Source organism: Bos javanicus, chromosome 2 (assembly GCF_032452875.1).
Source record: "Bos javanicus breed banteng chromosome 2, ARS-OSU_banteng_1.0, whole genome shotgun sequence".
Lineage (NCBI taxonomy): Eukaryota > Metazoa > Chordata > Mammalia > Artiodactyla > Bovidae > Bos > Bos javanicus.
In genome coordinates, this window is record NC_083869.1 from 99,518,993 (window position 1) to 99,546,844 (window position 27,852).

Below are 27,852 nucleotides of genomic sequence, written 5' to 3' on the forward strand. Positions count from 1 at the left end.
TGTACTCAATAAACATTTGAGTTAAATTTGACGTGTTGAAAATTGCACTACATTTTGTAATAAAGACAGTTACATTATTCTCCCAGCTATGACGCCAGTGATCTGTGGAATTAACCTGCATATTTCTTTTTGCACCTCCAGATTCATTCTCCATCCTTCTGCACTTTGCCTTGTGCCCAGAAAAATAGATCGAAATGAATGACAACAGTCTACCCTGTCTCCCTATTGGTTTAATCTGAATTCAGTCAATAATAATAAGCAACAGAGGAGTAAAGAAAGAAAGCAGAGAGGTTAGTATTTATCCCTCACCTGCCATTTCCCTGAGCCTTCTACTAAATGTCACAGTGGGAATTCTCTCGCTCCTTCATGCCTAACAGTTCTGTTACTATTCTTGAGAGGCTTCAACAGTCTATGCTAGTGTTCCTCAAGCCTACCCATTCCCTTATAAAAACCCCTTTGCTAAACTCTCTTCCATTATTCCAACTTAATATACCCCATGCCTCCTACTGGAGTTCTGATGAGGTAAATTTGGGCAAGTCACTTAACCTAAAACATATTTGTTAAATGACAGATTAAGTCACTGTTGGGGAAAAAATGGCATGCATGCTACACCAACCCTCCTTCCCCTTTCTCATGGTAGAGACTGCTAAGCAATCATTGTGGTAGGCTGATAATGAATTACTAAATATGCCCACATCTTAATCCCAGGAACCTGTTGATATACCCTATTTGGAAAAAAATCTGTACAGATTATGATTAAATCAGAGATTTTGAGATTACAATCATCAAGAGTTACCCAGGTGGGCTCTAAATGCCATCAACAACTATGCTTAAAAGAGAAAGACAGAGGATTAGCTACAGAGGAGTCAGAGGTGAGAGCCAAGGAACAAATGCAGCCATCAGATGCTGGAGGAGGCAAGGAACAACTTTTTCTTTAGAGCTTCTGAAAGGAATCCAGCCCTACCAACACCTTGATTTCAGAGGTCTGGTTTCCAGAAATGTGATACAATATTTCTGTGATGCCAACCCCTTGGAAGAAAAGCTATGACAAACCTAGACAGCATATTAAAAAGCAGAGACATTACTTTGCTGACAAAGGTCCATATAGTCAAAGCTACGGTTTTTCCAATAGTCATGTATGAATGTGAGAGTTGGACCATAAAGAAGGCCGAGCACTGAAGAATTGATGCTTTTGAACTGTGGTGTTGGAGAAGACTCTTGAGAGTCCCTTGGACTGCAAGGAGATCCAACCAGTTAATCCTAAAGGAAATCAACCCTGAATATTCATTGGAAGGACTGATGCCGAAGCTGAAGCTCCAGTACTTTGGCAACCTGATGTGAAGAGCAGACTCATTGGAAAAGACTGTGATGCTGGGAAAGACAGAAGGCAAGAGGATAAGGGGATGACAGAAGATCAGATGGTTGGATAGCATCCCTGACTCAATGGACATGAGTCTGAGCAAGCTCTGGGAGATGGTGAAGGACAGGGAAGCCTGGAGTGCTGTAGTCCATGGGGTTGCAAAGAGACAGACATGACCAAGTGACTGAACAAGAATGAGTCTGTGGTAGCTTGTTACAGCAGCCATAGGAAACTAATACAATTACTGTATTTCTGTAAGGACTGGATGAGGACTCAAAATCCTGTTCAATTCAAGTCTTTGGCAATGAAAACTTATTTATTGGAAGGTAAATGTGAGATTTAAACATCGTTGCCTTGAATTTATACATATTTTTACAATTAATTCTGCTGTTAAGTCTTTAGCTTGGATATACTATATTAGTCTAATCTAAATGAAGCAGACATGTTTAATTCATTTAGAAATTAACATATACATGTAATAGCCAAATGATATACTATAGGCAAAGGGCTTATCACAGTGCCTAGTTGACTCTTAAAATGTTAGTTATTTTTACATTTGTATTAAACTAATTATATCTGAAGGGAGTGAAATCATTGAGTAATAAAGGCATGGCCTGGCATCTGGAAAAAAAGCTGCAGCCCCAGCATGAGTGGTCTTTTTTGAAGTCTGGTGGGGCTTTTGGAATAAAAGGCAGATAAATTGACCAAAAAATAATTTTTCCTGTCAACATTTTAGAAGCTATTGTTTTCCCACTTAAGCCCATGGAGAGCTAGAAACATCTCTTCCTACTTTCAACATAAAGTAATCATGAAGTGTTAGGAAATAACCAAAAGTAGTTAGAGTTGCAAGAAAACTTCAAGGGCAATACAAATTTGTTCTATAACAAATAGTAACCACCATTACAGTAATAACAGTAAATAGAAATTGGGGTTAAAGTAGATGATAAAGACTAAGAGGTCCTGGTGAACTTTACAGTCAGAACAGAGACACTTAATTGCTTATTGATTAATCTTAGTAAAGTTACAGAAAGAGAAGTACAAAGGTGTCTGCAATTAACATTTCAGGACTTATATGGAAGAACAAGCTCAGTGAGGTCCAAAATGTATCTTCTGAGAGGACACTACAATCTGCTATAAAGAATGAAAACATCAACTTCCTAGGACTGGAATAAATCATCCAAGGCTATAGATTTACAACTAGGGAGGAAAGAATAACTATTAGCTTTAAAATAGTGTCTACTGCTTTTATTTTTCTCTCTAGAAATGAAAATTAATTTCTATAAGGTTATTTGATCTTATCTTTTGGGTAAGTTCTGTATTATTTCCCCTATAGCTTTCTAGTTTTTAGTAAAGTCTATCTAAAGTCAACCTATTCAATAATTTCATCAGATCATAATAACAACTGCTGCTTGATGTCAAATTGCACCTGGCACAATGCTATTGATTTTCCATGAGGACACATTTAGTTCTCAGAACAATCTTGTCCAACAGGTTGTTCAATTATTCTATAATTGATAAGGAGAGTAGCTTGAAAAGGACAAGCAATTTGACAATCTCCAAAAGTTACTAAGTAGTCAAGCTGGGATTTGAATCCAGTTTCCACTATATCCGCAGCCAAGACTCTCTCTACCATGATATCCCCTCAGAGTTGTTAATATCAGTTAGGTATCCAGGTAGACTTAGCTGATTCTCTGGTCATTATCTTAGTATTCTAACAGGAACTATCACTGATAAGATCAACCTATTAATGGAATCTTTACGGAGTGACTAGTGCTATTTTTTTTTATTATAAATAAACTGAAAACAATTTACTCTCAAATACTTAAAATTAGTCCTCCAATAATAAAATGCTGAATAACTTTTTCCAGAAGGGACTAATTCATGTCTTTATTCTCAATTCTGCATAGAAATAAATTCTAGGATGTTCTATTTAAAAATTTAAAAATTAAATTTGACTTAAAATAGATCAGAATCTAGTAATTTTGGTAACAGCTCCTATTTAATTGTTAGGATCATGATTTTGTATAATCTGGGGAATTAATTGTTTTTCTAGACACTGCACATTCATAAAGGATGACATCCTTTGTGTTTCTAGTTTGCAGGAATAATCTTAATTGACACCAATTATATTAAAGGCAAGTTATGACCAACCTAGATTGCATATTGAAAAGCTGAGACATTACTTTGCCAACAAAGGTCTGTCTAGTCAAGGCTATGGTTTTTCCAGTGGTCATGTTTGGATGTGAGAGTTGGACTGTGAAGAAGGCTGAGCGCCAAAGAATTGATACTTTTGAACTATGGTGTTAGAGAAGACTCTTGAGAGTCCCTTGGACTGCAAGGAGATCCAACCAGTCCATTCTAAAGGAGATCAGCCCTGGGTGTTCTTTGGAAGAAATGATGCTAAAGCTGAAACTCCAGTACTTTGGCCACCTCATGCGAAGAGTTGACTCATTGGAAAAGACTTTGATACTGGGAAGGATTGGGGGCAGGAGGAGAAGGGGATGACAGAGGATGAGATGGCTGAAGGCATCACTGACTCGATGGACGTGAGTTTGAGTGAACTCTGGGAGCTGGTGATGGACAGGGAGGCCTGGCATGCTGCGATTCATGGGGTCGCAAAGGGTCGGACACGACTGAGTGACTGAACTGAACTGAACTGATATTAAAGGCACAGAGGAGCCTGGTGGGTTGCAGTCCATGGGGTCGCTAAGAGTTGGACACGACTGAGCGACTTCACTTTCACTTTTCACTTTCATGCACTGGAGAAGGAAATGGCAACCCACTCCAGTGTTCTTGCCTGGAGAATCCCAGGGATGGGGGAGCCTGGTGGGCTGCCATCTATGGGGTCGCACAGAGTCGGACACGACTGAAGTGATTTAGCAGCAGCAACAACAAACAATTGAATAAAATTAGGAAAACCCTCCCTTTATAACTAATAAAATATCTCAAATATACCTCTGGTAAAGCAGGCTGAATTGTGTTCTTTATGATTCATTCAAGATAATGAGTGACTTTAATTAAATCTCCATTTTTCAGTTACAACTCTCATATTCATATAAGATAATTCATATATAAAAATCATTTGTCCTATCATTTCTTATCTTCTCTACTTTTTATAATGAACTTAATTATTACCATCAGATATATTAAATTTTGAAACCATGATTTATATGCAAGTTCTTATATTAAATATTCATGTCAAGTTATTTTAATATTCTACACCAATCCTGATGTCAAGGGCATTCAGTTAGAGGCAATCACTAGTAAAAATCTGCATTAATGTTATTGATGCTTCTATGTTTTTAATATAGTAGCAGTAAATAATATTACCACCTACTGATGCAAAAGGAGTTAAATAAACCCTGAAAGAATATATACGATGTCATAAAAGACCCCCACTGCTAATGTCTTTGCTTCAGGAGGCTTGAGTCACAGGAATGTGTGATTTTGTGGTTAGACACACACTATGCAAGAGTGAGAAAGTGGCAGTGGAAAGAAAGGTACCTCATAAAAAATCTCTGCAAGAAGGCATCCAATCCTGACCTGGCATTTGACACCAGCCACTGAAAATTAACCAATATTTTAGAAATAGAATGGTAACTGAGATCTCTATAATGACTGTCCTAGGAAAGGTCAATTCACGGCCATTATATTCATCATCAGAAAACTCAAACAGTAATGCACAGCACTATGATGGTTATTTTGATTAAATATTACTGTATTAATAATTGTATGGAGTTTTAGGAGTATTCATAGGAAAGAGCTAGCCATTCTTTCATTCAAAAACTTATGCTCATTATTGACTAAAGGTTATTATATATGCTTCTCTAGGATACAAAATTTAAAGAGACATATATTCAACTTATAAATAGACAGTGTCCTAGTAGAAGTCTTTAAATTTTAGTAAAAATAGGTTGTGAACTTTAATGACAATTATGATACATATTTATGATCTAAAACTCCTATAATAATCTATTGAAGACAGAGATTATCTTCTAAATGAATTGAGGGAAAAAAATAAAATAAAACCTCCGTTGAGAAGAAAAACCTGAGTGTGGATATTAATATGTGGGAAGAACCTGTTATAAAAGAATAAATAACATGGGTTGGTGGTGTGACAAAAAATAGGGGTAAGCACTGATTCAGGCAAAACTTCTTTCCAGAGTCTGTTCTGTCTTTTCCTAGTAACATCAACAGAAGCAAGTCAAAACCTCAGGTTCCTTGGCTGTATAAAGCTGAGGATTAAATAATGCTCATCTTGTATAACAGCAGTTTTACATAATATATGGGACAGGGTCTACCACAGAGTCTGGCACCTATCAGTTAGCCAACATAACATTGCTTTCTTCCTAGAATGAAGGAAGTGGGAAAATGCTACATGCATGGGGAATACAAATAGATCAACTTACAGGGAGCATCTGGCACATGACAAAACACAGTAAAGAATAAGACTCGAAAGGGAGGCTGGTACTAGGGCTTGTAAACTCCTGCTCAAATGACAAGCTGACATTTGGATTTTATTCTCTCAAAAATCCTTGATGAAGAAATTCATGTAATATGGCAGCACTATCCCCAGGAGAAATTATAGGGAAAGTGTCTAAAGGCTGAGAGATGAGGAAGCTGCTATCCACAAATAAGGTAATGAGGTTCTAGCATAGTGCATCCTAAAAAATATCAAATAAATGCCTAGTTTGTCAAACACTTTTTAAAAAAGGGTCTTCAGGTTTTGTCTTTTGTGATTCAGGCTAGGATTTCCCACTTCATGCTTAAAAATCCCAAACTTTCAATAAGTAACAGAGAATATTGAGGAATTTATTCTGTGCATGATAAAAGCCTGATCTTGGAGAAGGAAATGGCAACCTACTCCAGTATTCTTGCCTGGAGAATCCCTTGGGCAGAGGAGCCTGGCTAGCTACAGTCCATGGGGTCACAAGGGTCAGACACGACTTAGTAACTAAACCACCACCACAAGTTAAGATAAAAGAAACAAGAACGAAAAACCAAAAAACCTTTCCCCCTTCTTTCTGGAGAGAGAGACTCTCTTTCAGTTCTCCTTCCTTGAAGTGGGAAAGGATTTGCATCCAATATGAATAGAATTTTGCTTCTCAGCAAATCTCTTTCTTCTTATCATTTCTCCAACTCATATTTTTCTCATAATCTACTTTATCCCATGGCACCATTTTTTCCCACCAGATATCATGATAATATTATTCAGTCTGGCACATTGCTATGGTCACACATTTTCTCTGCCTGACACAGGCATAACAATTACTCATTGACTTTCTACAAAACAACTCTGAAAAAGACAAAAAATTTACAATATTCAGTTGTCAATGGAATATCTAATAATGTGTCGGTTCTTTATAGATATATATGGGGCAGCTCTTTGAGGTTAGATGCAATGACTTTTGTTTGTAGTCTCTATTATTTGCTGCTATGTTGTTTTCCTATCCCCTATGTAAGTCAAGTGAAGTGAAAGTCTCTCAGTCACGTCTGACTCTTTGCGATCCCATGGACTATACAGTCCAAAGAATTCTCCAAGACAGAATAATGGAGTGGGTAGCCATTTCCTTCTCCAGGAATCTTCCCAACCCAGGGATCGAACCCAGGTATCCCACATTGCAGGCGGATTCTTTACCATCTGAGCCACCATGTAAGCCCATCCATTCCATCTCAGTTGAATCTGATTCTTAGAAGAAGGACTAATGTTATGGTCATCAGAACCTAAACAATGTAGATAATATTTGCACAGGGCTTTCAGAAATTCTGGAATCCATAATAATGAAAAGGATCAACAGAAGAAAAGATTAGTAGAATAGTCACAGAGGTTGTTATAGCCCTACATAGGGGATTATATATATATATATATATATATATATATATATATATATATATATAAAATATATATTATATACACACACATATATTATATATATATAAATGGTATGAGGATATAAATGGTATACAAATGGTATACAAAACCCATTCAAAAATAAATTCTTCATTTTAGGTATTTTAAGTGAAATTGATATAAATTAAAATTCACAGATGTGTTAAAACTTGTAGTGGAACATTGTAACCTGATATTTATTTATTAGATCCCTAGGGGAGCTAATGTGTATATGTATATATATACAGGGATATAACAAACTACAAATATATATAATAAACCACAAATCCCTATGTAGGGATATAACAAACTCTGAGGCTATTCTACTAAACTTTTCTTCTTTTAATCCTTTTCATTATTATATATTTCAGAACTTCTGAAAGCCCTGTGTAAATATTATCTAAATTTTTAAAATTCTAATGACCATAACATTAGTCCTTCTTCTAAGAACCACACTGAACTGAGATGGAATAGTCCTAGAAGACTAAATACGATTTTTGAGAGCTAACAAATCAAAATTTAAAGTAACTAGTCATGATTATGGAAATTTTGGATTATTAGAAAATTTCTCTGTGGCACTTCAACTGTCAAGAAATTTCTTCAGCCTGTTGCATCAGAGGAACCAGAAAATTATTATTTATGGCAATACTTACATAGGTTACTTAGATGAAAAGTAAAGGAATTCATATATTCAGAGTAATTATTCATCAAATCTTCAAATGGTATGCAAAACCCATTCAAAAATAAATTCTTCATTTTTAGGTATTTTAATTAAAATTGATATAAATTAAAATTTACAGATGTTTTAAAATTTGTAGTGGAACATCATAACCTGATATTTATTTCCATTTTTAAAATCATAATTTAGAGAAATCTAGTTTTATAAGGTTCTTCTAAACCAATTTCAGTGATTTTTAAGTATAAACTATGCAATTAAATGCTAAGTGTGATTAAAGACACAACACACTTGAAGATATCTGCAATGTCAGTACAGAGTTATGGTGCTTTTTAGCATTAAAGCTTTTTTTGCACATCTAATGTATTTTCTTTGCAAATGTGATGGAAATATTTAATTGCTTCATTTAGTAGTTATCAGATAACTTTAGATGGCTTTGAACATGAATAGATATTAGGGTTATGAGCTATAAGTTATAACAGTATAGTGTACTTCTCAGAAAGTAAAAGTGTTAGTTGCTCAGTGGTGTTGACTTTTTGTGGCCCCATAGACTCTAGCCTGCCAGTCTCCTCTGTCCATGGAATTCTCCAGGCAAGAATACTGGAGTGGGTAGCCATTTACTTCTCCAGGGGATCTTCCTGACCCAGGGATAGTACTTGGGTCTCCTGCATTGCAGGTAGATTCTTTACTGTCTGAGTCACTAATGAAAAACATCTGATCAACAAAGATTTACTTAGCACTTATGACGTATTCAAGTCTTAGTCTAAAAATATGAATGAATTACATAAACAGTTTCATTTCATAAATTTTCATGTTTTCAGTGTTAACTTAGATAAAAATAAACACAAACACACACACACAAAATAACCCACATTGTTATCAGTCCTTACATTGTGACAAGCATTCTATTTTCAGATAGTACCATTGGATGGTGGAATGATGGAGAAGAACAAATTTCAATACTTTTTTCTTAAATTTTAGAACAACTCTGTTAAATAGAAGCCAGAGTCAAACACATCAAAAAATCATGTGTTTATTAAAATATAATTCAGGAATTATTTATATTCCCAAGATTTTGAGAGAAGAGTACAGTAAATTATACTTTGGTGACTATTACACTTTTAATAGGGCTTCCCTGGTGACTCAGATGGTAAAGAATCCACCTGCAATGCGGGAGATCTGGATTCAGTCCCCAGGTTGGGACTAAGCCCTGGAGAAGGGAATGGCTACCTACTTCAGCATTCTTGCCTGCAGAATTCTACGGACAGAGGAACCTGGCAGGCTACAGTCCATGGGGTTGCAAAGAGTCGGACACAACTGAGTGACTTTCACTTTCTTAATAGTTGTATTTTCTAAAATGAAATAAAAATAAACTCTATTCAACAATGTATCCATCGTGAAAAGTTAGAATATAGTGATTATAAGAAATGAATATCTGTAGAAGTGTATTCTCTTTTAATGTTAAAAAATGCAAGAGAAATAAAGCTGAAAACATATTTTTGTAGGTATATGTTAATATAAACAATGTAATTGATGGGCAGAGAGATAAGAGAAGGGTCATAGAGGTAATTTTTTGTCAAATATACTAATTAAACATATTTTCTATTTGTTTCTGAATTCTAAAAATGTTCACTGGAAATCAGAAATTATTCTTTTGATTTTCTCCCTTAGGTTTTCTTTAATAGTGGAAATCAAATAATTTAAAAGGCAATTTGAACTTCTGCTTTTCATTTGGCTAGGCATTTTGTTGAGAAGAGTAAAACATGTATTATGAAAAGAAAGATATTACACTAGATATTTTCCTTTCCTCATTAATTTTAAAGTAATTGCAAGAGCAAAAGCCATGCCTATTGTGCATGTCTGAAAAGACTCAAGGAAGATCCAATTACAAACTGATATGTTTGCAATACACAGAGCTTTGCATAGTTTATTCAGGTATACCTCCAAAAGGAAATATCTCTTTGATTTTGTTAAATCAACATCAGGTTTCATTTAAGCCAGTAATTTTCAAATCATCTATTGGCATTTGGTGCTTTTTTGTTCATAATTCCTAGGTACACATATAAAATATTTGACGCTAAAGATGAACAATTCATTGGGTACATGATCATTTGTACATTTAAAGGTAAAATGTTCATCAAGGACATTAGAGTGGAGTACCAATATGGTTAATAGAATAATTATACTATAAAGCTAGGACTAATCCTTTTAATATTTATCAATCCAAATGTGTAAGTCTCTGCAGGCAGCACTTCTTTCTAGATCCCTGGAAAGGGTGTGATATATTTTGATGAAAATTATAGATAAAAATGTATTTTGCGCACTAGACTATTTTTCTGTATTACTGAATTTTAAACTTCTCCTCAGTTGTTTGAAATATAAAGATTAAAATTACATAATATATATGAATAAGAAACACAAAAGTATATTTCATGCTTAAGTGTTCATAAAGAAAAATGCAGATATGCATATCCTGATGTTAATATACATAACGATAAATTACATATAAAACATGTATGTATATTTTATATATGTGTGTGATATAACATAAAATTAAATCCACTTATTTCATTCTCTTTCTCCTAACATACATACATAGATCCATTTATGTTTTTTTCCTAACTATTTTGACTGTACTTTAATTATTTGTGGTACTTGGAGCTTTTTTTAACTAAATGAAATTCAATTCTTTCACCATTATATTTCACATTACTATAATGTATCTCCAAAAATTATAATGATTTTATAATAAGTCAAGGCTATAAACTTACTTATGAAATAGAAAAAAAATAAGAGGGCTGCCTTAGGTGTGAAAAGACACTCAATTTCATGAAAATGTGTTATTTTAAAGGCTACATGTAAAAACTTTCATAATTAAATAAAATTAATTTATTAACAAACTTAATCAACATTACTTTATTCACAATTGAAAGTAAAAAAAAGAAAATTGCCTCTGAGTATTTACAATTTAAAAAAATCAGAGTATTTAAATATTTAATCATTTTAATTATTTTAATCATTTTAATCATGTTTAATTATTTAATCATTTTATTAACTTTAATGTGATTTTTAAGATTTTTCAATACAATTTATAATTATTCACAAAGAGCTTGAATAATATAATAACATGAGCAAGTAAACTGAGAAATAAAATATTCAAGAAATAAATTTTCAAGAAAATATTTTCTAAAAATGTGTAGTATGTTAGTACCAAATAAAGCAAAAACAAGTACCTAACTGTCATTCTTCAGGCTCAGATTCTATTCTTAAATGCTTAACAAATATAAATATTTGTATCTATAAATATTATTATAGCAAAATAATTCCAAAATAAAGAGAAAATTATTAAAGTCAATTCTCAGCTTCTATGTCAATGAAAAGTTATCCTTGGTGAAATAATTAAAGTTGTGGATTTTCAGTTTACTCGAGTTGGGAATATAATTTTAAGCATCAAATACTTTTCTATAGTATTTTTGTCATAATTAGTCAAAGTTCAAGAAATTTACATCAAAATATGCTTCTAATTTTCTCACCTTGCTTCTTACATCTCTTAACCCCATTAAATGTGATAAAATAAAATTTCATGAGTGAAATTTTGAAAGCAGTAAACCTATGAAAAATTAAAAGGTAGGGAATTCATTCCTAACCAACACACAGCATTCAGTAGACAAAAAGGATATATTAATAAATTAGCATTTAAAAAATAACTGGGTATGTTATATCATAAAGATTTTAAAAGCAAAGAGGAAAAATATTTGCAACACTTATCATAGGAGCTAATCTCTCTAATTATGAAGGGCTTATAGAAATTTAGAAGCAAAAGGCAACCAAATGATTTAAGAAAAAGCAAAAATCATTTATAGAAAGATAACACATTGAAAACGAAATACAGAATTGTACTCTCTCATTCACAATTAGAGAAATGTAGGTTAAAAGTAAACTGAAAGTATTAAAAAATATTAGATACTGTCCTAGACAGCATTTTTTCTGGTTATCACCATATTTTATAGTAAGAAATCCTTTACTACTCCCTCCAGAATATTCCTTTTTATTTCTGCTCATATTGGTTCCTAGAGAATCCATATATGAGATCTACTTCTTCTATATACATTCCTCAGATAATACATAATACCTAGAGAATTGTGTTTGACTCTATTTTAGTTTCTTTTTAATTGCTAGTAAAGGATCTCTATTAATTCAAAATCATAGCAAAACTTAAGGATGTACAGATATTTCTCCTGGCTTTAGTTTTTCATCTCTCACATGGAATATACTATCGGTTCGGTTCAGTTCAGTTCAGTTCAGTTACTCAGTGGTGTCCGACTCTTTGCAACCCCATGAATCTCAGCACGCCATTATATTGATGAAAATCATCAGTTCAAGATTCATCTTTTTATCTATTCAGATGATACTTATAGGGTGCTGTCTGGAGTTGAATTAAGTCTCACCTACCTCAACTCCCCACAAAAAGATATACCGAAGTCCTAAACTTAGTTCTTAGAGTGTGATCTTCTTTTAAAATAGAGTTGTTACAAATATAATTAGTTAAAATGAGGTAATAGTAGAGTAGGGTGGGTCCCTAATCCAACATGACTGCTGTCTTTGTACAAAGACAGCTATATGGAGATCAGAAACACAGGAAGAAAGCCATGTGAAGACAAGGACTAGAGTGATCCATCTACAAGCCAAGGAAGGCCTGGGGCTGTAGAGGCGGGGAGAAGGAAAGATCCACCCCCTAGAGACTTCCAAGGGATTATGGTGATTGCCAATACCTTGATTTTTGGACTTCCAGCTCCAAAAACTGTGAGAAGATAAACTTTTGTTGCTTTATACAAACAAAAAAGCATAGTTCAATATCACCTGCTATTTTTTAATGTGGAAAAACATTCAAAGATTTGATAAAACCCTGTCCTCTATTTATTTTCCATGGGGATGGTCTTGATCCCTGTCTCCTGTACAATGTCACGAACCTCTGTCCATAGTTCATCAGGCACTCTATCTATCAAATCTAGTCCCTTAAATCTATTTCTCACTTCCACTATATAATCATAAGGGATTTGATTCAGGTCATACCTGAATGGTCTAGTGGTTTTCCCTACTTTCTTCAATTTAAGTCTGAATTTGGCAGTAAGGAGTTCATGATCTGAGCCACAGTCAGCTCCCAGTCTTGTTTTTGCTGACTGTCTAGAGCTTTTCCATCTTTGGCTGCAAAGAATATAATCAATCTGATTTCAGTGTTGACCATCTGGTGATGTCCATGTGTACAGTCTTCTCTTGTGGTGTTGGAAGAGGGTGATTGCTATACCAGTGCGTTCTCATGGGATGTACCAGTGTGTACATCATGAGAAACGCTGGGCTGGAAGAGGCACAAGCTGGAGTCAAGATTGCCAGGAGAAATATCAATAACCTCAGATATGCAGATGACACCACCCTTATGGCAGAAAGTGAAGAGGAACTCAAAAGCCTCTTGATGAAAGTGAAAGAGGAGAGTGAAAAAGTTGGCTTAAAGCTCAACATTCAGAAAACTAAGATCATGGCATCTGGTCCCATCGCTTCATGGGAAATAGATGGGGAAACAGTGGAAACAATGTCAGAATTTATTTTCTTGGGCTCCAAAATCACGGCAGATGGTGATTACAGTCATGAAATTAAAAGATGCTTACTCCTTGGAAGAAAAGTTATGACCAACCTAGATAGCATATTCAAAAGCAGAGACATTACTTTGCCAACAAAGGTCCGTCTGGTCAAGGCTATGGTTTTTCCAGTGGTTATGTATGGATGTGAGAGTTGGACTGTGAAGAAAGCTCAGTGCCAAAGAATTGATGCTTTTGAACTGTGGTGTTGGAGAAGACTCTTGAGAGTCCCTTGGACTGCAAGGAGATCCAACCAGCTAAAGGAGATCAGTCCTGGGTGTTCTTTGGAAGGAATGATGCTAAAGCTGAAACTCCAGTACTTTGGCCACCTCATGCGAAGAGTTGACTCATTGGAAAAGACCCTGATGTTGGGAGGGATTGGGGGCAGGAGGAGAAGGGGACGACAGAGGATGAGATAGCTGGATGGCATCACCGAGTCGATGGACAAGAGTTTGAGTGAACTCCAGGAGATGGTGATGGACAGGGAGACCTGGCGTGCTGCAATTCATGAGGTTGCAAAGAGTCGGACGCAACTGAGCGACTGAACTGAACTGAACTGAACTGTCCTCTATTACATAGGCCATGAGACACATAGCATTAGAGCCAAGAAATGTTGGCAAACATTGCCAGTGGTAATGCCAAATGGAACATCCTGAATGGATGATAATTTGATTTCAACCAGAAAATTACAGACGTATTTACCTTTTGAACTGGGAATTGTACTCTTGGAAGTTCATCCTGCAGAGATGCATTACAGATATAACATAGGTTCTTCACTGTGGCATTGTTTGTAAAAACAAAAGTCTGGAAATCACCCTCTAGCAATAAGGAAAAACTAAATAAGCTGTTGTACAGCCTCAGAAAATAATGATCTGAAAATTTTACAAATAAAATGAAAGTTCTATATGTTCTGTGGAAGTGATCTCTTCTTGATTTATTTCTTTAGGTGTACTTTTTAATTAAAATGCAATATCAGATCCAAAAAATTTGTCAGTCTGAAGAAAATTTTCTGGGATCAGTTTGAAAAAAAATATAAGGAAGACAGCAAGTCTAAAAACATAAATCAAGCTAACATTTCTAGGACTTAAAAGTGAATGCCCCCATATTTTCTTAAAGAAACTTAGATCTCATGTGAAAAAAATAGGTAGCCCTTCTGAATGCCTTTTATGACTTAACTATTTGTATATTCTTTCCTATTCATACTGCTTACTTCTACTCAAAAATATGTTCCCTCAGATCCAAATTTTAAGCACCAGGAGCAGCAGTCTAATTAGTTATTAATAGTATAGAATCTATCAATTTGATTTGAAACTATCAACATATATCAAAATGACTAGGCAGATTTTTAATTATGTCAGTCAAAAAGTTTAAAAATCTGTTGTTCAAACTAAATTCCGAATTGATCACTAAGTGAAATACCCATCATAAGCTGATTACTATTGGTTAGTTATGTTCAAAATATCTGTTTTAAATTTAGCCCTATTAAAGTTATCTAAGTTCAATCATCAGGACAGAACATCTGATCAATTTGTTGTGATGACAGTGGTTAGCATTCATTTCTGAATTATCATTGTAAAAACTAATAAATTGGCCAGTAGACATAATTTCAAATTTTTGATTTACAATTATGAGGCATGATAATGCTATTCATTTTTGAATATACATATATATTCTGTTTCTAGAATAGAAATTTCAGTAGAAAAATAGTGTACTCAGAATGAGGAAGAGTTCTTATGCTAAAGATAAATATATTTCCAAGTAATTTATACTAAAAATGTCTATAAGGAGAGGTTACTCATTTAAAGTGAAAACTTTCTGTCTTGTCATGGGGAAGGAGAACAAGCAACTTAAGCACTTCTTGGAACTTTCTCTACAATAATGATAATAATCTTAAATAATCTAATTATTTTCACCAAAGATGATCTTAAAATACTTAGAGTAATTGACTACACTTTCCCTATAAAAATCACTCATGGGGTCTGTTATCATGGTATTAGCAACCAAAATGTTACAACTACAGAATTTTCTAGAGGTTATTCAGTAGATAAACACAGATACTGATTCTTCCTGTACATAATTGCAACCCTTGGGGTATGTGGAGCATTATTATTTAATTATTCAAATAAGTTCCTTGATTTTGATCAGAATTACATGAAAAATCACCATTGAAATTTTCAAAGTATACATTGTGAACCAGTTATCTGCCAAAGGGAGCTGGGGTAGGGTAGGGAAGGGAGAATACATTCATTGAACATATAAGGTTCTTTTTAATTTTTTTCCTGGCTTATCTTTCCAGCTTTATCTCTTGTCATTTCACCCAATTAACTATGTTTCTAGACAGATTTTTTGATGCAACTTTAAATATGCCAGGCTTTTGTATTACATCATGTTGATGATACAAGACAAACCTGTTTTACCGAAGGACATGAAAAATGCAATGAGTCACTGTCCCCTAAACCTATCCAAACCAAATCCATATCAAAAGAATGAGTTTGAATCTTATCTTTTACACAACTCTCAAAAGTACTAGTATATACTAAGTCTGTTCTCTGAAGCACAAAATATAGCATTTTACATTATTCTATATTGTTTTTTCCAAAGTATACTAAACTTCCCCCATCACATACAGAGTTAGTTAAGCATGTTGTATCAGTCATGTCTTATGTCATACAAAGATAATTTGACAGTTAACACTCCTTGTTATGTAGTTGTTACCCAGAAACAGGCTAATTTATTGATAGAAGCTGATGTAAAAGGACCACTAACCAGAATCCCCTTCAAGGAAGGACATATTGTCCCCCAGCACCTGAGAGTGCCGCTGGCAGACTGCTGTTGCTGCTGCTAAGTCACTTCAGTCGTGTCCGACTCTGTGAGACCCCAGAGACAGCAGCCCACCAGGCTCCCCTGTCCCCGGGATTCTCCAGGCAAGAACGCTGGAGTGGGTTGCCATTTCCTTCTCCAATGCAGGAAAGTGAAAAGTGAAAGTGAAGTAGCTCAGTCGTGTCCGACTCTTAGCGACCCCATGGACTACAGCCTACGAGGCTACTCCACTTCTGCCAAATCATCTTTCAAAGATTTCCTTAGCTGCACAAAGACATTTCATTTAAATCTACCCCCCTTCCAGGTCTATACACCTCTATCGACTTGCATGCCCACTTGGGGCAACCTTAATGGTTAATTTTAGCTCCAGAACTATTAAAGGAGGCCAAACAAGGCTGTTATCAAGCCTGAATCAGAGCTTCATTTCTATCTCTGTCCAATCCTGCTTTCTCCTCCCCACTCGAGCATAGTCATTAATCTCAAGAGTACTTCCTAAGAACATGTTGCACACTAAATTCCATCTCCAAGTATCCTTCCTGGGGATCCGTCCAGTAACATAAAGTATTTGAAGATAAACTAAGCAATGATTTGCTTTCAGCCAAATCTTTTAGACTTTTCAGATATAGCTAAGACATCAGATTTGGAGTGCCCACCAACGTAGCTGAGAAATTTGGTTTGTTCACAAAATATTTACTGTCTCCTACTTTATGCCAGGAACTAGAGCAATGAGATCAAATTGCCAACATCCATTGGATCATAGAAAACTTAAGAGAATTCCAAAACCTGTTTTACAGACTGTTGTTAGATTCAACACGGTAAGATGCACAAAACTCTGGCACTTGTAATAAATACACTGTCATTGTTGAAACACCATTGCCTTAGAACAGCCTCTTGGGCAGTCTGAGTATAGACATTAACCACTTAAATTTGCCTTAGGGTTGTAATACTAGTAAAATAAAACTGGGATTTAAGAAAAGACACTCAGCCAGAGATTTTTGACTATGAATCTGCACTTCAGAGGGATTACAAATCCCCAGATATTGAATAAAAATCATGATTGAATATACATGTATGTGCACTTTTTCTGAGCAAAGAGTCTATAGCTTTCATCAGTTTTTTCAAAGGAATCTCTGAACTGAAAAAATGATAAGAACTCCTGAAGACTTTTTATTTCTGGCTACAAAGAAAATATTAAAAAAAAAAAAAAAAGATGAGCCATGCTAATTTCAGTTACATTCATCCCCGTGCTAAGGAAATAGTCTTTGAGTGACCAGGTACATAAAAATGTGATTCCTCATTCTTCATTTTTTTTCAAAGTTAGGTAAATTTATTGTGTTAACATGCAGATTCCTTCTTCCAAGAGTCATATAGTTGTAAAATCTCTTCTTCCACCTTATTAATTGTTATAAATCTATAATATATGAAAACAATGAGCATAATAAATATTTTTTGAGATCATAACACTAACATTGGCAGTACCACTGCCAGCCAGGCCTCCAACCTTAGACAGTTTATATTGGGTGTATTATTTCCCATAAAACTTCTCCTATACACTTAAATCAAAAAAATAACTCTGAGCTAACTATTTCCAATATTAAAAAATTTTAAACTATGAAGAAAGTCATAGACAGGTAGACACTACCATTTCTCAAAATAGATGCTTCTGGCTCTTCTTCTTTCCATGTGTAGAAGACAAAGTCATAAGCTCTAGCAGCAGGAGGTAAAGAATCCTCCTGCGATACAAGAGTTGCAGGTTTGATCCCTGGGTCAGGAAGATCCCCTGAAGGAGGAAATGGCAACCCATTCCAGTATTCTTGCTTGAAAAATCCCATGGACAGAAGAGTCTGGTGGGCTATAGTACTAAGTGTTGCAATGAGTTGGACATGAATGAGCTACTAAACAAATATAATTCTCAATAAGCAATCACTGATTTCCAAAAGTCATCTAATGTTGTTCCTTATGAGTGAAGATTTCTCCAAAAGAATGAGCTTAAGTTAAAGGGTACATATTTTTTGGTTTTGCTTTAATAAAACTATTGATGAAAAACAATGCTACAGGGAGCTCTTCTAGGATTTCTGAATTCCTTACAGAACTTCCAATTTATTATGACAGATTAAGTACATGCATTTTCTTTGCTCCGTTCCAAGATTTCACTAAAATTATGAGTAAAAACATTAAAAAGATAAAAATCAAAAGACCAAGAAATGGGAGAGGGAATAACAAGGTAAAAAAAAAAAATGAAAGAATTTCATGGAAATGGAGGTAATAAAGTTAAGAAAGCAAAATGGCAAGTGCCTCCAAAGGGAGATGCCAAGAATACAATAGCCAATTCATCCAGTAAAAATTAGGGATGATATTAAAACTTGAGATATTTAGTGCTACAGATAGTGAAGGTGAATAATGGAACACAGAAATAATATTTAAAATTTGTATACAGAACAATCAAACACTCTGGTCTTCTTATTTGGAGACCATTCTGGCAAGAAACTAGAAGTTTTTAAATGGAGAAACTGAACCAAAACACATTGCCTTTAAGTATACCAGGCACAGTGGAAATTGGAGGACAGGAGCCTTGCTAACAAAAGGTCTATCTTTTTCTTGTTTGCATGTTTGTTTTACATCTACATAGTGAACAAAACTACGTGTAATCGTCTCCAAGGATGTACAGCCAGGTGTATAATTTTGCCAGAAACCACTGATAGATTCTCTCTGCAAAGATAAATGGCCCCATAGTGGGTAATTCAAACAAACAGTCATATCCCCACTCACAGGAGAGCTCACATCGCCAGATGCTACAGAGTGAATATCTGTGTCCTTCAATATTCCTATGCAAGGTCTTAGGAGGTGGGGCTTTTGGTAGGTGATTATGTCCTGAGGGCAGTGCTCTCATGAATGAGATTAGTGTCTTTGTGAAAGAGACCTTGGAGAGCTCCCTCATCCTTCCTGCCATATGAAGACACAAGAAGAGAATAACTGTTTATAAATCAGAAAGCAGGCTTTCATCAAATACCAAATCTCTCTGTGCCCTGATCTTGCACTTTTCAGCCTGAGGAAAAAAAAAAATTCTGTTGCTTATAAGACTCGTAGTCTATGGTATTCTGTTATACCAGAAAACAAAGAAACCAAAAAGAGAACTTCCAGGAGGAGACAATTAAGGGAAAAGGAAAAATATTTAAAAATTAATATCCTGACAGATGAGAACATATTTTGTATTCATCAACAAATAACAGTTCTTATTTCCTTTTTTAAATGATAGGGAAAAGCAAACAATCATAAAAAAGCTCTTGGAAATTAAAAGTATAATATATGATATTCTTTAAAATAAAACAAATAATTAGAAGGTAAAGTCAGGAAAATTTTCAGAAAATAAAAAATATATATAAACTTGGAAAATTTGAGCAGAAAGATTTGAAAATTAGCAGCTGATTGACCAATAAGAATCCCAGAAGAAAGAGGGGATAAAGATATCAAAATAATAATATTATCAAAGACGCCATGGGGAAAAATGACAAACTGATAGATACAAGTTTCTAGATTCAAAGGGTCTTTCAAGAGCTCAGTACAATGAATTAAAAAAATAAAAGTCTCAAGGTTCATCACTTGAAAATTCTGAGAACAGCACAGCTATATTCCTACTGTTAGTGTTCCGTCAGATTGCCATTATTGTTCAAGTGGCTTTATTTAGTTTAGTTTTTGGATTGAACTATTACAAAGGGGCTTCCCTGGTGGCTCAGACAGTAAAAGAATCTGCCCACAATTCAGGCAACCTGGGTTCGATCCCTGGGTTGGGAAGATTCACTGAGAAGAGAATGGCTACCCACTCCAGTATTCTTGCCTGGAGAATTCCATACACATAGGAGCCTGGTCAGCTCTGTGCATGGGGTCACAAAGAGTCAGACAAGACCAAGCAATTATAACTTTCACTTTCTTTAACTATTACAGAATATCGCACTTATAAAGAAATAGTTTCTACTTTCTCCAACTATCTATCCATTAGTTTATATTAATAACATTTTTATGATGTCTCCTTGACAAACTGTAGATCAAGCTTCACAGTCTAATACATAGGTCATTTGATGTTGTGATGGCAAATTAAAAATGCCAGTTATCTGGGATGAAATGGAATTATATTATTATTCTATGTAAAGTGTTATATAGTAATCAACACCCTGAGAAACAAAAATATGATTTGAGAGTCAGCTTATATAAATATAGTGGGTCATGTATTTCTTCAAAACAATTGAGCTTCTACCTATTTTTGTTTGTTTGTTTCATGTTTCTTTTTTGTTTCATATGAGACTGATTTTGTTCTTACTAACAGGTAAATTTTATCTTGAAATTACGCCATTGCTGCTAAGTCACTTCAGTCGTGTCTGACTCTGTGCGACCCCAGAGACAGCAGTCCACCAGGCTCCCCCGTCCCTGGGATTCTCCAGGCAGGAACACTGGAGTGGGTTGCCATTTCCCTCTCCAATGCATGACAGTGAAAAGTGAAAGTGAACTCGCTCAGTTGTGTCCGACCCTCAGCGATCCCATGAACTGCAGCCTACCAGGCTCCTGCGTCCAAGGGATTTTCCAGGCAAAAGTACTGGAGTGGGGTGCCATTGCCTTCTCCAATTATGCCATTATTCCCTATCAAATACCAAATGTTTCCTAAGTTTAGGCCCTTGAGAAGAGAAATCCAAATGATAAACATCACTTAGTAATCCACCAAGGGGGCTTCCCAGGTGGCTCAGTGGTAAAGAATCCACCTGTCAATAGAGGGTATGCAGGAGGTGTGGGTTTGATCCCTGGGTCAGGAAGATCCCTTGGAGTAGGAAATGGCAACCTGCTCCAGTATTCTTGCCTGGAAAATTCCATGCATGGGGGAGCATGGTGGGTATAGTCCACAGGCACAAAGAGTTGGATATGACTGAACAACTGAGCCTGTACACAATCCACCTTCGTCCCCGAATACTTTATGGTCTAATGCTGATTTGTAAGTCAAATAGTTTAGGTGTATGCCAGTGTTCACATTCAGCCTTATCAATCTTGTGACACAAAGAGACCTTGTAACGTAATATCTCATCACCAAAAGGACAGTTAGATAACACAGGATCATGCTTCAAAAATGGCTTAGTTGGCAAATACATATTTTAAACAGACTGCGTGTTTCACTAAAATATCAGAACTGTCTTTCATCAAGTCTTGATTAGCTGACTGTTAACCTTGAACCAACAGTGACATGCTTGGAATGCATTTCATTTAAGGTGATGAAAATAACATCTTGTTATTACTAACAGGCTCCTGAAAACCTTCATTTACTATCCACGTAATAGCAATGTGGCATATACATTACACTTCAGAAATTGAAACACTACTGTATCTATTTGAATTGCTAATGGGAAAAAGAGACAAGCTAAGAAAATCCTTAAATAATAGGAAGTCCTTAAATACAGCCTTTCATTTTCTTATTGTGAAAAGTTGGCATTAATTATGCAAATCTCTGTACTAAAGTATGCTTTAAAGTTTGATGCTCTTTGTTGCTTTATTACCATGATGAATGAAGAAATAACTTATTCAACACACCTGGATCACAGTTATCAGATTTTACATTGTTGTTGTTCAGCCACTAAGTCGTGTCTGACTCTTTGTGATCCCATGGACTGCAGCACTCCAGGCCTCCCTGTCCTTCATTATCTCCTGGAGTTTGCTCAAACTTCACTTAGCAGTGTCTGACTCTTTGCGACCCCATGGATATATAGTCCATGGAATTCTCCAGGCCAGAATACTGGAGTGGGTAGCCTTTCCCTTCTCCAGGGGATCTTCCCAACCCAGAGATCGAACCCAGGTCTCCCACATTGTAGGCAGATTCTTTACCAGCTGAACCACAAGGGAAGCCCAAGAATACTGGAATGGGTAACCTATCCCTTCTCCAGGGGGTCTTCCCAACCCAGGAATTGAGCTGGTGTCTCCTACATTGCAGGCAGATTCTTTACCAGTTGAGCTACAAGGGATGCCTCATGTCCTTTGAGGGATGGCAAACCACTCCAGTATTCTTGCTTCCAGAATACCATGAACAGTGTGAAAAAGCCAAAAGATGACACCAGAATATGAGCCCCCCCAGGTTGGTAGGTGTTGGAGGAAAAATGGAGGAATATCTCCAGAAAGAATGAAGAGGCTGAGCCAAAGCAGAAACAATGCTCAGTTGTGGATATCTCTGGTGGTGAAAATAAAGTCCGATGTTGTAAAGATTTTACATAAATGGTTTCTTTTCTGTTTCTCTGATATTGTTTTAAAAAGTTTAAGCTAATCAGAGTCTCCTAAAAGGGATACAATATTTCATGATTAAAAATGGGCAATGTTGCATAAGCCTTGTAGTAAAATAAATATGAAGTTTACTGGAGGGACAGTCTGTACTTCATCTTTATTCATACTAGAACATGGTACACTGTTAAACCTACAGATAAATGACTTTGGAAGGATACCTTGAGATTGTGGTTAATCTACAACTTAATAGCAATCTCAGATAGACCCTCTGAAATTGTGAAATATCAAAATACTCACTCACTACCCAGCTCACTGCAATATCTACCCTGAAGTTCTAATCTGTAAGTTTCAGTTCAGTTCAGTTTAGTCGTTCAGTCATGTCTGACTCTTTGCGACCCCATGAACCACAGCATGCCAGGCCTCCCTGTCTATCACCAGATCCCGGAGTCCCTCAAACCCATGTCCATTGAGTTAATGATGCCATCCAAACATTTCATCCTCTGTCGTCCCCTTCTCCTCCTGCCCTCAGTCTTTCCCAGCATTAGGGTCTTTTTCAATGAGTCAGCTCTTTGCATCAGGTGGCCAAAGTATTGGAGTATCAGCCTCAACATCAGTGCTTCCAATGAACACCGAGGACTGATCTTTAGGATGGATTGGTTGGATCTCCTTGCAGTCCAAGGGACTCTCAAGAGTCTTCTCCAACACCACAGTTCAAAAGCATCAATTCTTCTGTGCTCAGCTTTCTTCACAGTCCAACTCTCACATCCATACATGACCACTGGAAAAACCATTTAAATTGGATATATTTAAATGTAGATGGTGGTGGATAATTTCCTCTGGACAACAGATGAAACATTAAATAAAGGAATGCTAATTGGTTAATAACAATCCTGTTTGCTTAGCAGTAGCAGTGCAAAGACTTTGTGCTTTATTAGGAAAGTGTTTACTCATTTTCAGTGAGAAAACTCTGCCAACACAATTCAGTTCAGTTGTTCAGTCACGTCCGAATCTTTGTGATCGCCCATAGACTGCAGCGTGCCAGGCTTCCCTGTCCATCACTACTTCCTAGAGCTTGCTCAAACTCATGTCCATCGAGTCGGTGATGCCATCAAACCATCTCCTCCTCTGTCGTCCTCTTCTCCTCCTGCCTTCAATATTCCCTAGCATCAGAGTATTTTCCAATGAGTCAGTTTTTTGCATCAGGTGGCCAAAGTATTGGAGTTTCAGCTTCAGCTCAGTCCTTCCAAGGAATATTCAGGACTGAGTTCCTTTAGGCATCAATTCTTTGGTGTTCAGCTTTCTTTACAGTCCAACTCTCACATCCATGCATAACTACTGGCAAAACCATAGCTTTGACTGGATGGACCTTTGTTGGCAAAGTAATGCCTCTGCTGTCTAGGTTGGTCATAGCTTTTCTTCCTAGGAGCAAGCGTCTTTTAATTTCATGGCTGAAGTCACCATTGGCAGTGATTTTGGAACCCAAAACAAAAAGTCTCACTGTTTCCATAGTTTTCGCATCTATTTGCTGTGAAGTGATGGGACCAGATGCCATGATCTTTGCTTTTTGAAGCACAATTATATTCATTTTGTTTTATGCCAGCACAATTATATTCATACTATTTATAAACATCTTAATATCCAGTTGTAAAAAATAATGTTATTTCTTGAACAGTTACAAATATCTGGAGATGTAGATAAATACAAAATTACTGTACAATAAAAAAGATTACTAAAGATACATGTAGATATTATAGAGAATATAACTTGAGGAGAAAAAAAAATGTTTTGAAATAGCAATAGTATTGTTTTCTATAGGTGGTTATGTTCAATGACAATTAGACTATCAAGCAGAAGAGTTGGTTTGTTTTTAATGAACCTGTTGATATAACTCATAGCTATCAAAAATATAAGGGCTTTCCATGTGGCTCAGAGGTAAAGGATCCACCTACCAACACAGGAGAGACAGGTTTGAATCCTGCATTAAGAGGATCCCCTAGAAGAGGAAATGGCAACCCACACTGATATTCTTGGCTTGAAAAATCGCATGGACAGAGGACCCTGATGGGCCACAGTTCATGGGGTCACAAAGAGTCAGACACAACTGAGAAACTGAGTGTGCGTGCATCAAAAATATAAAAATAAATTTAAAATGTAATCATGAACATTATTTGGGAGTTTACTGTGTTACAATAGAAAAAAAGAATATTCTTTTCAAAATATGCTCATATATATAACTAAATAAAATTTTATGGCATTATTTTGGGTAAACATTTATAGCCAGACATTCTTAATAAATTAAACCCCACAAGCAATAACACCATTAAGGAGGAAACTAAAAAAAATTCTTGTTTTTAAGTAAAATAGAAATTTAATATTTATAAATACTTTTAAAATAAACATATTTGAAATGAGAAATTTCAGGGAATAAGAAAACATGCAAATATATCTGAAAACTATATTAAACTTTAATATCATATTATGAGGGAGTTAGTATTTAAATGTTATAAGAAAATATTTGTTTATTCATTTATCCCCTCCTTACTTAAAGCAGAGTCCTAAAACAAAAACAAAAACCATACACACTCAAGATGGTTAAAAGAAAAATGATGTATATAGATGGCATACATATGTCAAGATAAATATATAATATATACAAATAGAGAAAACAATTTAAAACAAGTTAGCTTATTTCAGAAAATGTTTGCATTTTAGACAAATGCAAACAATAAACTGTAATGCCAAATAACTTTGGTATTCCTGAACTGGTGAAAAGTTTAAAAGATCTCTGAACACACTATTATTGAAAATATTTTCTTTTACTAATCATCTATAAATATTTTTTTGTTCCAACCTGATGAAACATTCTGTTTTATTGATTTACTGTACTACTAGACAAATCTTATTAAGGTTTAGGTGTTATACCTCAGTACATGTATTATAAACTTAATAGAAAATAAGAGAATAGAGAATAATGTAGGTTAAAATTACTCTTTTTTTATAATAATCAATGCTATATGAAAAATAGAAAATATTTTATTTTGAACTTCTCATTGAAAAAGAATAGAATACCTTTTTGTTAGTGGGAGTACAGTAAAATTCTCATTAAATGAATGAGTGTTCCATTTTGAAATTATTGAATTTTTCATTTTAAAGCAAGTTGGCTTATTACTTTATTCACAAGAGGAAAAACCTTTTCTGATTTTATAGTGAAAGCCCTTGCATTTGCAACCTTCCCAAAAAGCTTACACATGTTGCCTATGGTTAATTTACCACATGCTTGCTAGAGCTGACAATATTTAATTTACTGGTCAGGTTCACCTATTATTTCTATGCATTAAACCAAAACACATTCCTAATTCACTAAAATTTCTTTGTGGGAATACAAGGAAATTATAGTGAATAAGGTTGAGGTCAAGTGGACCCTTAGATCTTAATTATAAATTATCAAAAAAAAAAAAAAAAGAAAAAAATAACTGTCTCCCTTGGCAATTTTCTTACCAAGAAACAAATGAAAAAGGGGAATTTATCTCCAATCATAAATCCCCAACGTTTCATTTTTATTTTCCCCAAGTTCACGTTCTTACCTAGCTAAGCAGCATTTCCTGCTATTATTAGCTGCTGGCCCATTATCAGCTGACCAGTATCTGTCAAACTCCTTTCTTCAACGAGCTTAGGGATTTCTGAGGAACTCCACATATGCAGACTTCTGCTTACAGTGTCTAATTATTTTCTAACAGATAATGGAACATTTAAGTTCAGAGAGGTTAGATTAAAATTGTAAGAAGATCAAAACCCTAGATAAAACTGCAGTGGCAAAGATCACTATAGAAAACCCTAAGCTTTTTAGCTTTGTGTAATGAAGAACCCTTGCTGATTGCTTATTTTCTGTGACAAACTGGCCTCATAATTTTACTACCTCAGAGGTATTCATTCTTATTTGTATTCACACTGTGCCAAGCTATATGCAAACTATCAACGATGAGGACCAAAAACATGACTTCTTAGGAGCTGTGCCAGCATTTAGAAATGTTCAATATATTGAACATATATTGATATCTTTTCCCTTACTGGAAAATAAGAGAGCTATGTATGTAGTAAATATAGTACAATTTATTGTTTTACTTGTTTTAGCAAGAGGTATTGATCCTATGGTAATCATTTTATGCAAAGTGATCATGATGAGATTAAAATGTTTAGGCAATACAATGAATCTGAATTAAGCTTTCATTTCTTGAACCAAATCACTGCTGTATGAATAAATACTTTGGCCACCTGATGCAAAGAGCTGACTCATTAGAAAAGACCCTGATGCGGGGAAAGATTGAAGGCAGGAGGAGAAGGCAGAGAATGAGATGGTTGGATGGCATTACCAATTCTATGAACATCAGTTTGAGCAAACTGAGAGAGACAATGAAGGACAGGGAATCCTAGAATGCTACAGTCCATGCGGTAGCAAACAGTCAGACACGACTGGGCGACTGAACCACAACAAAGTAGAAAAATAAAATTGCTTTATGCCACATGATATACATCAGGATCTTCTTCAGATAGATTGTCCTTTCCTCCTATAGAAACCGTATTTTGTAACTTTAAATCTATTGTACAAACATTAAGTATTAACAAAACTATCTATGTCAAGGTTTGATATATCTCAAATTATTTGCTGATTTTCCGGAAATTCTATTTCCTAGTCTATGCTCACCCTGTGGGCAAAAGCTTTCTGCTGCTGCTGCTGCTAAGTCGCTTCAGTCGTGTCTGACTCTGTGCGTCCCCGTAGACAGCAGCACACCAGGCTCCCCCGTCCCTGGGATTCTCCAGGCAAGAACACTGGAGTGGGTAGCCATTTCCTGCTCCAATGCATGGCAGTGAAAAGTGAAAGCAAAGTCGCTCAGTTGTGTCCAACCCTCAGCAATCCCATGGACTGCAGCCTACCAGGCTCCTCTGTCCATGGATTTTCCAGGCAAGAGTACTGGAGTTGGGGTGCCATTGCCTTCTCCCAAAAGCTTTCTACCTGAATTTTATGAGCAATTTTCACATTGTAAATAGCTCTTCTGACTGATACAGTCAAAATGAGTGGGGATTTTTCCTAAGCTATCATAATTAGCAAACATGGCTTGTATTGATGTCAAAAACTACAGGTGATCAGGGTCATTCTCTCCCATCTCTATGGTAACACAGCAATACATCCTCTAATCATATACGAAATTCCCCAAACTGCAGAGTC

At 35.5% G+C, this 27,852-nt stretch overlaps 1 protein-coding gene across 6 annotated transcripts in view; it reads right to left on the minus strand.

Moving 5' to 3' along the window:
- The window catches only part of ERBB4 (erb-b2 receptor tyrosine kinase 4), a 1,283,620-nt gene that overhangs the window by 195,034 nt on the left and 1,060,734 nt on the right, over positions 1–27,852 (minus strand). The gene's annotated exons all lie outside the window — the stretch shown is intronic.